This window comes from Notechis scutatus, chromosome 4, assembly GCF_049901735.1.
Source record: "Notechis scutatus isolate UNSWTSFEM ecotype Mainland chromosome 4, rNotScu1.2, whole genome shotgun sequence".
NCBI classification, from domain to species: domain Eukaryota; kingdom Metazoa; phylum Chordata; class Lepidosauria; order Squamata; family Elapidae; genus Notechis; species Notechis scutatus.
In genome coordinates this window covers 113,195,965-113,209,935 of record NC_142012.1, presented here as the reverse complement: position 1 = coordinate 113,209,935, position 13,971 = coordinate 113,195,965, and positions in this window count along the sequence as shown.

Genomic DNA, 13,971 nt, shown 5'->3' with positions numbered 1-13,971 from the left:
AGGTTCCTCAAGTAACCAGGACATGCACGACTTTAAAGGTAATAAGAAAGATTCTTCACTGAATTAAATGTACACTATGAACATGTAAAAATAATATCATTTTTGCCTGTTTTATCATAACACCGAAGGCTGAGACTGCTGTAATTCTCATTCATGCTTTAATATTTCTTATAATGCATTTTTTTCATCTAGATAATTAGAATGTGCCCAAGTAAACATCAGTATAAACTGAGCAAACAAAAGAGCATTTTTGTTAATTTGTTAATGCTATCAATGCTTTATGCAGATTTTCCATTTGAATATGTGTATTTTTTATATTGATATAATCTATTCTAAAGTACAACCACAAGAGAAAAATAAGTGTTAAACAAGCACTGAATTGAAAATTCTACTTAGGTCATGAAAAGTAATAAATGCTGCCTTATTAAAAAAAAAAAAAAAGCCAAAAAAATGTTATCATGTCAGTTGACATTAACAAGGCCCAAGGGTAATGAATTACTGCAACCTGATTATGTCGATCAAAAAGAATTTCTACTCCATTGGGCAAGGCAAAGTGGCCTTGATTGAGGCTCTCTGTTTAGAAATAAGGAGACATAATAAAAATGGATGACTCAATAAACTAATGATTCTCGTCCTTTCTTTTTTAATTGCCATTGCTGCTGCTGCAAGGAAAACCAATGGACTTTCTGAGGGCTAGGATCTAAATCAGATTTTTATTGCTGCTGGGATTTAACCTAAGCAGATCTGAAATTAATTCTCCTTGGGTGCAGTGCCATAATATCCAGTGCAGGCCAAGTTGGCCTGGTATTTTATTTTTGGTGGAATAGATAGCATTATGGTTGGTAATAATATAGATTTTCATTCATGGAAATTGTATTTGCTGCAACAGATTCTGTATTTTGAAGACCAAAGTATCAAGGAACTTTGATTATCACTGGTTATCCCCTGTGTGACAGGTAAATATTTGGCTTATTAACATCATAACATGATGACACCTTCAGTATAGTACTAAACTCTGCACTGATTTTATAATTTTAACATAAAGCTACTGTTGATTCTGATTTGGCATCATGCTGCCATCACTCCTTTTCCACAACTTCATTCCACAACTAGATAAGATCATCCAGTGGCATGCATTGAAGTTTCTTAGTATGCTGATGATACTAAATTGTATATCTCTGTTCCTAGTCCAACCTCTTAACCATTACACCATGTTGTCCCTTTGACTAGCAGCTCTCCAACGAGTTCCCTCTTAGGAAAAAAAAATTGTCTGAATTTAGCTGGTTCCCTGTATGGAGGAATGTACGGGAGCTATTGCAAGAAAACAGGAAGAGTGGCTATAACAAACAGCAGTTGTTAGGGATCAGTCTGAATCTTCATATTCAAATGCTGAAGTGCTTAACTAGTCCAAGTATCGGCATCACCTTAGGACTTTGCTGAAAAGAACACATCTGAGAAGACACCGATAGGAGCTGAGTCAGCTGATCTAAAGTCTGAGCAAGGCAAGGTCATAGTCATGTTGCAAATTAAGAAAAGAAGGGCAGACAAGTCAAACTGTCTGCATGAGGGAAAGAAGCATGACTCAGCCAATTAATCAAGTTGAGTGTCAGGGCTAAATAAAAGGGATGACTTTCGTGATGGCTCTTTGCAGAAGATGACACTGGTATCTCTTGCATGTGTCACTGGACTCTTGCGCTGGGGTAAACTCTCTTGCCTCCTTCAAGTTTACCATATGCTTTGTGCTGCTTTAATGAAAGATTTTAAACTACAATAAATATTTTGTGAATACCTTGAGTTCCTTATCAGAAGCTGGTTATGTGGTTGGAGAAATGGCAGCACAGAACAAGCAGGTACAATATAATGAGATTACTGGGAATTTTCAATCATTCAGTGTCTGGAAATCTCAATCTCTTATTTCCCTTTCTCAAGTCCATTTCAACTGTCACTGTTAGAGAAAAGAAAATATATAAAAAAGCACAATGAGGTTGACAGGACAGGATTTGGGCGAAGAAAGAGACAATCTAAAGGGCCATTTCAACATACAGAAATGAAGTGTTATGATATAAATGGCCCCAATCCAACATACCTTTTTGAATTATTGAGAAGGAATACAGACAATATATGTTTTGGAAACCCCAAAGCTGCAATTATATTGATTTATTTGAGATACATCTTTTTTGGAGTTGTGAGCCCTTCTGATGGCTAGCAACATTTTAAGTGGTGTAGGTAGAATCTACTGAAATGAAGAGCAAGAGATTTCCAGCTGACATATAGCAATCCTGGAAGGAAGAAGCAATTAGAGGCGAGCAACAGATATAAGGAATGCAAGAGGTTTTAAATGAGAGGGTGATTAGAGCCTTTCCAGGCATGGCGTATAGAAGCGACAGGCATACTGAAGCAGCAGGCCTAACAGTTGCCAGCCATATGGAGACAACAGTAATCCTCATGCTGCTAGCACATGGGGACTAACAGTGGGCTTACATTGGTTAATGCTGTCCCAACCTGGCACTGGCCCCCTCCAGGTATATTGGAATTGTAAGTTACAGAATTCCAAGCCCATTTTGGCTAACAATACACTGAAGCTTAGCAGAAGCTGGCTACATATGAATAAACAATTGGAAGGAAAATCCCATTGTTGGGTGCCCTTATTAGAATGTTTGTGCCTATTAAAAACATACTAAATGTGCCAAAGATTATTAAGGTTTATTGAAATATTTGCATCTATTTTTCTTACTTTTCCCCTGATTCTTAGGCACCAAGTTGTATAATTTGAAGAAAAGCAAAAATGTCTTTTGCTTTCTGTGCACTGTGTTCCATTCTTTGAGCTTGGGTAGAAGCAAGCTGCCAATTGCTGGAAATTCAGTAAAGCTAGAATCATAATCTCTGACGAATATACGCACAGCAACCTGCCATCTAACTTTCCAATGTTATTCTGGCTCCCCTTTCCTGATGGCTTTTTTCTGCTTGCGAAAGCCAACAGAAGGGAGTCAGAGGATTAAGCCTTTCCTTCTCTTTGCTCAGATGTCCCGTTGCAAAATGGTAGCCCAGATGTTTTGCACACAGAGGTCTCAGGTTCCATTTCCAAGAAGCAGGAAGTAAAACCTGCCCTAAACCCTGGCAAATCAGTTCCAGCCTGTGCTGACAAACAAGGGCCACAAATAAGCATAAGGCAACTTCTGATCTTTTCTCTGGAGATCCTCTTCTATTTCACATGTTTATGCATTCTTCTCAGTTGCTCCCCATAAGAGTCTCTGAAGCATGTCTTTGTTATACATTTCTTGAACATCTTATGACTAGTTGGTTAGTTTCTCTTATTCTTTTATTTTTCTTATATGTACCCATTTCATGTATTCACAACTATGTATACACTTATATTTATTATCTTGTAAACAATTGGCAAATCAAATCAAATAAATAAATAAAATAAATAAATAGTTGGTTAGTTTGCTCTGATAATTCTGAGGATATGGGGTTTTTCCCGGCTCTGCTGTTTTCCAGGGCTTTTCCTTCCAGTTTCTAATGATGGTCCGTTAGAAAGGTATCTGCAAAATACATTCACATGGCTAATCAAATAAATGGCATACTTGGGTCACTCAGCGGTCAACTGCTCATCTCTGCTGTTGTTCTAAGCACCCTTACTGGGATGTCATGGGGAAAATTTAGTTAATTTCTTTAAGGGACAGCAGTATTTATAAAATAAATATATCCTCTAATATCTCTGTCTTGCACAAATGACAGGTTAAGAGAAGCCCAGCAGCTGTATATTTGTTGAATATCAGCCCCCTGTGAATAGAAATTACACCTTACAAGGCAGAAATACAATACGGTCCACCAGAGATTTCCCCGCAAGGTGTAGCTGCTTGACTACGGGCAAGTAATGACTTGCGTTTTCAGCTGCTTCTTAGTAAGAAGCCTTAGTAATTGGAATCAGTTATTCAAAACATCTCTAAATGTGATTTAAATGGCACGGATTTAATAACACAGAAAGAAGTCATTACGCCCGGTTCAAGCAGGAGGAGAAGGGAATTCCGTTTTTGAGAGCAGAGGGAGAAAAATAAAGCAATTACTTGATGTAAAGGCCAGCAACAGGACTCCTGCTGTCACAGAGAAATCAAATCTGTCAGCAATTAGTGGGATCTTAAGGAGGCAAAGAACCCTTCAGTGTGGAACAGTGAATAAGGGGTTAGCAATTATACAAACTGATAAAAATGTTCTGGTTTTCAAGCAGCAGGCTAACAAGCACCACTTTTTTCATAACTTGATGCAGATGTGATCATTCACACTTGGTGACTTTTTCAATGGCTTCCTATGAAAAGTTGTGCTTTTTAATTGTCTTTTGTGTTTGTATTTGAAAAGCCCAAGTGATGCATCAGCCTCCTCTTCCTGTCCAGAATTTCTGAAACCATCACTGGGAAAAGACAGTAAAGAAAAGCAGGGTTTGAAAAACACTACAGTCTCCTTCCCCCCTCCTCCTTTTGGACAGTAAACCTCTGGAAGATAACATGTTCTAAATGTCACAGGCTTTTTCCCTTTGTTTGTACCTTGCCTGATTATATGGCTGGCGTAATGAATGATTACAAAGATTGTAACTCACTTTATACAATAACAACTCATTCTACTGAAACAGTGCTAGCATAGCGACTGGCTTAAATTTAATCTGAAGTGGGAAGTCATAATTTCATCAGAAATATTGGGTTTCATTTGTTCCAATAGTTCCATATTAGCAGCCTGACCGATGCCAAAATTAAAGAATATCTCATACAGAAACCACACTAAGCCATGGTTTTCTTTAACTATTATTTACAAGATAATGTAATGCTCCAGGCAGACCATTAGATAGCACTGGTCTGCTACAAATCTTCTTAAAATGCAGGAAGTCCTTGATGTACAACCACAATTGGGCCCAAATTTTTCTTAAGCAAGACAGTTTGTTAAATGAATTTTGCTCCCCTTTACAACCTTTTTTTGCTGCAGTTGTTAAGTTAACAACATGGTTGTTAAGTGAACCTGGCTTCCCCATTGACTTTGCTTCCCAGATGATTACAAAAGGTGATCCCAGAACACTGAACCATCATAAATATGAACCAGTTGCCAAGCATCTGAATTTTGATCACATGACCACGGGGATGCTACAAGGTAAGTGTGAAAAAAGTCACTTTTTTCAGTGTCATTGTGACCAAATGGCCACTATGATTGTAAGTTGAGAACTATCAGCAGATCATTCTATGGAAAATTTACCATCAAAAGGTTTTAAAGCAAAAATTAGGAAGGCCGTCTAAAAAGAATGGCTAAAGACTGAATTATATAAATTCAGTGGTTTGTGGGCAGAAATAACAAACATTTGGAGTTTGATAACTGATTTAATGCTACACAAAGGACAAATGGGAAATCTAACACAAATTCCTAGCCAGTGTTTCCCCAGTTTCTATTCCTGAAGCATCTGGTCTTTTGTTTCTGTTCTCCTGAATTTCCCAGTTTCTTGGAATTCAAAATTTTCAATGAGAAGCATGAGATAGTAAACCTCACTCAATTTCAGACTTGGTCCACAGGCTTTGACCCTTTCCTATCTCCAGCCAAAGAAGGGAGCCAGAGCATTTTATCTATCTATATGACAGAGAGCATTTCTCCCTTGAAAAAAATAAAGATTGGCAGCTTCTGTAAACTACAGTCTCTATAGAGACTTTTAATCAGGGCTATCCAACCTTGGCAACTTTAAGCTTTGTGGACTTCAATTCCCAGAATTCCCCAGCCCTGCTTTAAATTAAGCTTACTTGCTCAGAACATACTCCCAGTTTACTTAGTGAAAGGAAGGTGCAAAGAAAGAAAGGATATTCCACCCCCACCCACAGACTTCATTACTAAACATTGCAAGGCATTAAGATGATAAGAAGAGCTTTTCCAATAGATGAAATATTCAGTTTAATAATTCTACAGTACAGAATCCAAGTAAGGCACCTGGGGGTTTCATATAAAACAGATGCCAAACAATACGTGCAATCAAGGTAATGTTTATATTTAATGTTAAAAAAATATACATGACATATCTTCCTCTAAAATGTTGGATTTTATTATAATTTTGCAGAAGGACAGACACTAGTGAAGAAAGACTCCAGTAAAGACATTTTTCTAGTATTCCCAACTCTATAAATACGCAAAATCTTGCAAGATCAAGAACAGTAATATTTATCTGTAATTTTCTCTTTCATCCTCCCCAGCTGCATATTCAAAATATTTGAGACTTAACTGAGCTTCACTCCAATTGTCTAAAGGAGATGGGGCTCACTCACACATAAAGCATCCAGATTTCAAGTGCTTGAAGAATTGTAATGATGTGGTTGTATTGGCAGCCGTGGTGGGATTCAATTTTTTTTACTACCGGTTCTGTGGGAGTGGCTTGGTGAGCAAGGCAGGGGAAGGATACTGTAAAATCTCCAGTCAGAGGTGGTATTTGCCAGTTCTCTGAACTACTCAAAATGTCCACTACCGGTTCTCCAGAACTGGTCAGAACCTGCTGAATACCACCTCTGACTGGCAGCTAGTGTTATTCTGAACTAAAGCATACTTAGACAATATAAATTAAACATAGAGTGGTATGACTCCTTTTGAATCAATGAAAAGGTTAAACCATGCAAAAGCCTGGCTGCTGTTGTAGTTTTAAGAAGTACAACATAACTGAATCATTATATAGTTGAACAATTTTATCAATCCTGTTTTTTCTCTTGTAGAAATAGCAATGATACTTAAAAGAAATGAATTCCTTTCTGTGAGGTTTGTAATTTGGAATCAAATGAAGGATCTTATTTGTAGGAGTAAACCAGATTTCGAAGGGGAAAAGGAGATTCAGCACACACGTGGGTAAACACATTGCATCTGTCAGCACCTTCTTATTGAATATGTCTTTTTCTGGGACTGTGCAGCTATGCATTCAATCAATATGCACTCTGGGCCACCTGTTCCCTTTTAAATCAGGATAACTGCACAGCCCTATTATGTAGAGTGGCTATCTTTTTTACAGTCTCTTCCAAATGTCTGTGCTTCAATCATTGTTCCCTCCAATCTGTTGTGGTGATTTTCATATATAACTCTGAGTGAAAGATAAATCAGTCACGGGTTTCTTTTGGAAAAAAAATTGTGTGAACTGGCAACAAAATACTCTCCTGGACATGCAATTCAAGGAATGAGAAATATTACAGCAAAATAAATTGTAAGTGAAACTATAAGAGAAAAGTATATAGTTAAATCTATGTTTCTTTATCAATCTATTTTTGTAAACTGATATATGGTCTTTTCGTCTTTAAACTTCCCAGCTCTCTTTTTGAGGATCTTAGCAACTACATTCAGTCATAACTTTCTCAGTCTTCCACTTCTTCTTGACTCTTTCACTTTTCCTTCACATATTTTATTTGTAACATTCTTAAAATTAACTTCTAGATCCATTGCCCAAAAATATCTTCCAATATGTCCAGTGTTAATACAATATTTTGCCTCATTCTGTATTAGTAAATCAAATTTCAATGTTCTCTGTAACTGCAATCTTCAGTTCCTTCTGCTTCCCTCTAGTGTCCAATTTTCAAAATATCATCCTATCGCTTTTTTAACAATTCAAACAACCCAATTTTTTTCCAGTCAGAAAGTTGTTATAATTAACTCCAAAATCAATTACAAATTCATTGATATTCTTTGTCCATTTGTAATTTCCCAAAATCAACTTTCTAATTACCCTTTCACTCTTTATTTCAAAACAGGAACAAACACTTCTTTAAATTTGTATTTAAAACTTCTTTCTCTAAGGATCGAAGGAAGCATATCCCGTTTTTTGAGACTTGTTGATCCAAAGGTTCCTAATAGGTAAGAACATTTAATTTCCAGAATGATTAGAAAAGGAAGAATGCAAACCCAGTGTCCTTCAAGGCACTGACTTGCAATATGGCTTTCAGGTCTCTAAGCCTGCTCATGAAGAACAACAGTTTAGACTTGTAAGCAATTTCAAGTCTTGCCCTTGAAGGAATTACAAAGAGCTGGCCTACTCAACAGCTCTTCATTCTGTCACAGTCAATTCATCATTTTTTTCCTGGAATTCCATCACAATAAATTTTGAAGTATTCTTTCTGCATCTTTTTAAATACAGAGATGGATAGCCAAGCAGTCTCCAAATTATCCCGTGAAGTGCCTGATTTAGTTTTCTAATCCAAGTAAAGAATAAAGAAATCCTAATATAATTGTAAAAGGTTTTTTTTTTAAGGTTTTGTTTTATCCTGCCTTTATTAATTTTATAAATAACCCAAGGCAGCCAACTTGCCTAATACTCCTTCTTCCTCCTATTTTCCCCACAACATCAGTCCTGTGAGGTGGGTTGGGCTAAGAGAGAGTGACTGGCTCAATGTTACTCAGCTGACTTTCATGCCTAAGGCAGGACTAGAACTCATGGTCTTAAACAGCACCTAGACTTAATATGATACTGATGTGCCATTGGAGGATTATGAGCTGCGACACACCCCTACTTTGGGATACATAAAATATCATCAATTCATTAAGTCTGGAATAGATGGAAGCTTTTTGTTTCCTAAAAAGCCATCTCCCATGTACTGTGAAATTTCAAATTAACAGTCTACTTGAGAAAATTGCATCATTTATATTGACATAGGCCACAATTATGTAATTATGCACATGCTATACTAACATTATGTCCATATTTTAAGTGTTTTATTTTGACTACTACAGATTTGTTGCTTAGACTGACCATACATCAAACTCCTGTATGGGTCTTGATATATGGCCCTTCTTTGGTCTTGCCAAAAAAGCTGGCTTTATTATAGCTTCCATCTTCTTTAAAGTTGAATATAAGTGCTCAGAAAAGGGAGGAAAACACAGGAATAAAAAAGAACATCCTAACAAAGACCAAACAAAACAAGCCATCCTAGAAACATCGAAACAGGTGGCCCTGATAAATCTTCTCAAGACAACCATTCTGTGATGAATATGTGCTATTATTCATAATACATAGCTATTTTAGTTACACTAGCTGTATGGATATTTATTGTATTTAGAATTCCACTGTTTATTGTTTTTCCTTGTTTTCCCTAAGGTTCTCTTTATCTAATAACTCATTTTATATCTGCATTGGTTTTATAAAGGAATTTTTTATGAAACTCTTCCCTGAGCCTAAAGCTTCATAAAACTACATAAAACCTCCTCTTACAAGATTGACAGAAGGCTTGTTAAATTCTGGTCTTTAGTCAAGAAGATTTCAGGATTGTTTCACAATCCAATATAAGCAAATGATCTCACATAACCTGGTGACACATAGCTGAAGATAAGTTATCTCATCCAAAAGAATAATGAATATTAATTATTTTATGGCAGTTATTCTATTGCATCCAAATATTGATGGAAAAGAAGAAAGGTATTCCTAATTAACACAATTGTTATTTCAAAGTGATGACTTAATTGTTATGCAAGATTTGAACACATTTTCAGAGTTCAAGCCATTAAATTGCCAATTTTAATATTTAATATTTAATATTAATGTTTTAATCAAATATTACCTTTTTTGGCAGCCAATGTTTCTTGACTCCAGAAAGTCAGACTCTGATAACATGTTTCTGGATTATTTATACTAGTGTACTGCTTAAAATTATCATTCTGTTAATATTTTATTATATTTGATATATTTATTTGTTTTTATTGCTGTTGGATTTTTTAAAATCTCCTATGAGCTGACTTTGCCAGAATTATAATGCATACATATAGATAAATTACAAACTAGAACTAAAGCCTAGGAACATTTTATTAATGCATTCAGCCTGCACTTTTATCTTGAGAGTTGACTTTAAGTTAAGTATTTCACTCAAACAATTTCTAGTCTAATTTGGAAGCTTTTAGTCTGAGCACAGCCTTTTCTTTCCTTAACTTTCCATACTATTTCATGTGATGAAAGTTCTGAAGAACCTAATAGTTTCTGCATTTTTGGTGGCTTTTTGACTGGTCCTAATAATGATACTATTCTACTGTGATTTCTTCTTTCCTCATGGACCAACATAGCTTTGTCTGCTTTATATAACAGTCATCAGTTCTCTAGTCTGAAGCAGAGATCTTTCTCATTGGATTACTTAGGTGTGTAGGTTTTCTGCATGTAAAGCTGCAAAGCTCTACTACTTGGCTACGTTTTCTATCCTAGCTCAAAGCCATTGAATTATATGAACCTGCTTTGAGCTAGGATAGAAAACTTAGACAAGTAGTTGTAATATATGAGTTGTAATATATAAGGTAGAACTTTCTAAAATTGAGGGAACCAGTGAGAAAGAGACTGAAATGTAAAGGACCCCAAACATCTATAGTGCTCAGAGATTACTTAAAGCCACAATAATTGAAATTTACCTAAAATGCATTTCACAATGTAAGAATGGGTCAACCAAACCCAGAAAGTAGCCAGCATGATTTCTAATAGTGTTGATGGACCTTTAGAAAGTTAAATGGCTTCTTTTCAGGAAGTGGAAAGAATGTTCTAACCAGAAGAACAAAAAGGAGCAAAAACTCTGACAGAAAAAATAGAAAAAAGTCATAGAGAGTACACAGAATAAGTTATGGAACCTACTGGAAAGAGAAAAAGAAGTGGGGAAAGGGAACAATAACAAACATTTTTTGAAGTTGATTTGCTAAAGAAGCCGTTTGGGCATTAGATCAGTGGCCTTCAACCATGTGGGTAGCAAGGACCAGTTCTGTGAAGAGAGGTTTCTTTGGTGGACAGGAGGGGTGTGTGTTTCATGTGCTGTCTGCATCCCACAGATGGGACTTCACTTGTTTGCATGACCGAGTTTCTGTCATCCATGGACCAGTGCCGGTAGGGTTGGGCAACCCTGCATTAGATGACAAAGGAGTAAAAGAGGCACTCAGTGATCATATAGGCATAACAGAGAAATTGAATGAATTCTTCGCATCTACTTTGCAAAGAAATAACTACCATTGAAATTCTCTGAAGGAAATGAAACAAAATTAAACTGAGGTAAGAAGAGGTTATATTTCTAGTACTTCTCAAAAGCTACATACTGTAACATATCACCATGGTGTATTGATTCCTTACTTATCTAGGTTTTTTAAATTAATTTTTAACATTCAATGCTTTAATGTTTTAACATTCCAATTATTTTATATTGCTGCTTTATGATATTGTAAGCCACCCACAGATGTTCAACAGTGTCCAAACCATTGCCAATGTTAGCCACATGGTGACAATCTCTTTAGCTTGAAGCATTATGGCTACAGTACATCAGTGTTGTACATAGAGATGTAGGAGAAATTAATATGGTTTACATTTAAATATTGTTCATATTTTTCAAAACTGGTGGCATCTTTTCCAAGCTTTGCTATCTATCTGTCTGTCTGTATATCTATGTCTGTCTACCATGTATCATATGTCAACATGCACACCACCGTAGTCTATTAAAATGCATACACGTGCAAAAAGTACATTAACACCAGACAGAAAAATGTGAATGGGCATTTGTGAGGACCTTTCAAAAACATTTGCCAACTAATGTGAACTTTAATAGACTGAACTTAGAGTTGGAAAAATAAATAGAGTAAAGTATAATAGATTTCCTATCTATAGCACCTACTACTGCATTTCCCTATCCATTTCTAATAGAGTCCAATAAATGTACACTCAGAAGGATGCTTTTCTTCCAATATAAATTATAAATGTACACTCAGAAGGATGCTTTTCTTCCAATATAAATTATATGGTTTAACCAACCATTCAATTCTGTTTAGCAAACCCTTGGATTTGAATCTGCATTAACTCTCCCACGATTGAAGAATGACAACTAGTCACTTATTTCCCCTCCAACAATTCAATTTTTTTCCTTTCCTTACGTAACCAAGAAACCATGGCAGCATTTTATTGACATTCACTCTTGTCCACTCTTGACGGTGCAAACGAACCCACTGTGACCTCTTTTGACTAAGCACCTTTTGCTCAAAGAACTGCTTACAGCATTTTGCAGCCAGGTGGGTTGTGTACACCTTGAATCTTACTAATAATTTTTTCTTTGTCTTCATTTTTTAGTTTATGTGTTGTCTGTTTGTGTTATGCAACAGTATGTACTTTAAACACATCATTTCAGAGTGCAGTACATTAGAATAAGGGGAGCTAAATTTGTAACCTTCAGAAGTTTGGGAGTTCGGCCACTATCAATATCTGCTGTAACATTCCATTATCAAAATTTGTTGTCCAAACCATCTTCCTAATCATGTATTAAACTAGGAGATGGGATATTTAAAATAGCCATATCTGTCTAGCTCATATACTTGATGCTTCAATGTCATCATGAAGGGTTTGAAGAGCAACATTTCATCAAGTTCCATGTGTCATTACCTGAATACGTATGCTGCAAAGGAGTAGTGGCAGTGACAGTTAATAAAAAGAGCTTAACCAGAAGCCACATTGTTAAGGCATGGATGCCTCTGGATTCTATTTAACATGTTTAGAATTTTCTATTACAAAAAGAGAGACCTCTATCAAAGAGAGATCTTCATGCTTCCCTCACTAATGGTTTTCATTAGTCAGGATAGAGTAAGTGCCAGGTTTGCATAAGAACTCTGCTGGATCATTCAAATGTTCCATCTAGTCCAGCACTTAGTAATAAAACATATGGATGTAAGAACATATTCCATTCAGTGGAAACTAGTTATAGTTTAGGATTCCAAAGGGCTTGATACTCTGTCTTAATAACTTTTATTTAATAAATACTTAGATACAATATACTGGAGAAACAGAGAGAAAGACATTCTTTAGTGCTGTTCCAATGCACCTGGATATTTGAGAGACATTGCCCGTGATTCAGGAGATTCAGACTAGTGTCTGATTTGACTTTGGGCTTTACTGATTAAATAAAGTTGTTGTTATAGAAACAGTTTTTCCATTTTCATGGAAAAAAGAAAAATTGAGGTTTGATGTTACTGTCTTATTCTACTGCATCAGAGGGAGTTGGAAGTCAAGGCCTTTCCCCCCTTCTCTTCTATACTTCTCCCTTCCCCTTTCCCTCCCTTTTGTTTCCTACTATTTGCTCTTGTATTTTATATTATAATAGCAATAGCACTTAGACTTATATACTGCTTCACTGTGCTTTACAGCCCTCTCTAAGCGGCTTACAGAGTCAGCATATTGCCCCAAAAATCTAGGTCCTCATTTTACCCACCCATTTAAGTCAACTAATAAAAAACTGTAAACATTACAGGCTAGTGTCGGATTGTATAGCAGTCCAGTTGCAAAGGGAGAAGCTGATTTGGATTGTGCAGGATTGCTCATATAGCATCAGTTTACACTCTTTAAAGAAGCACCTTTTTCTGGGCTTCTCAAGTGGCATTCCATAATCCAGGAAAAGACACATTTGCTGATTCTGGCTTGTCACTAGAAGAAGTATCTGGACTGATGTTAATAGAAGACAGAAAACAAAGAGCAAATCTAATTAAAACCAGCAAAAGTTCATATTCAAGCCAATATTTTTGACAGGTCCTATTAAAGTGAGTATACCACATCTTCTAAAGTTATCTGGGATATGTTTGAACCTGTTAGTCATAAGGAAATGGGCAGGGTTCTCTGTAATGTATGTTCTGCCACCTGTTATCAGTCTTCAGGGTAGACAAAGTCAAGAAACAAGCCTGTGTTTAAAAAGGCAGGAGTGCACTTTCCTCTTAAGAAGAGGTTCAATCTGGCGACTTTGGGCATCTAATAGCCAGTCAACAATTGACCAGAAAGGAAGGTAATTGAGGAGATTATGAAAAAATCTACAGTATGCTCTGGAAAAAGTAGATTATCTGGATCCTTTTATTCTGGCTTTGGTGCCAGGAATGGGTATGGCACTAAGATCACGTTCATTGCACTTGTGTGTAACCCTTGGTGAGAGCAGGATAAAATTAGTGAAATCCTATTAGTGTAAACTTGCTTGGTCTCTCAACGGCCTTCGGTACTAT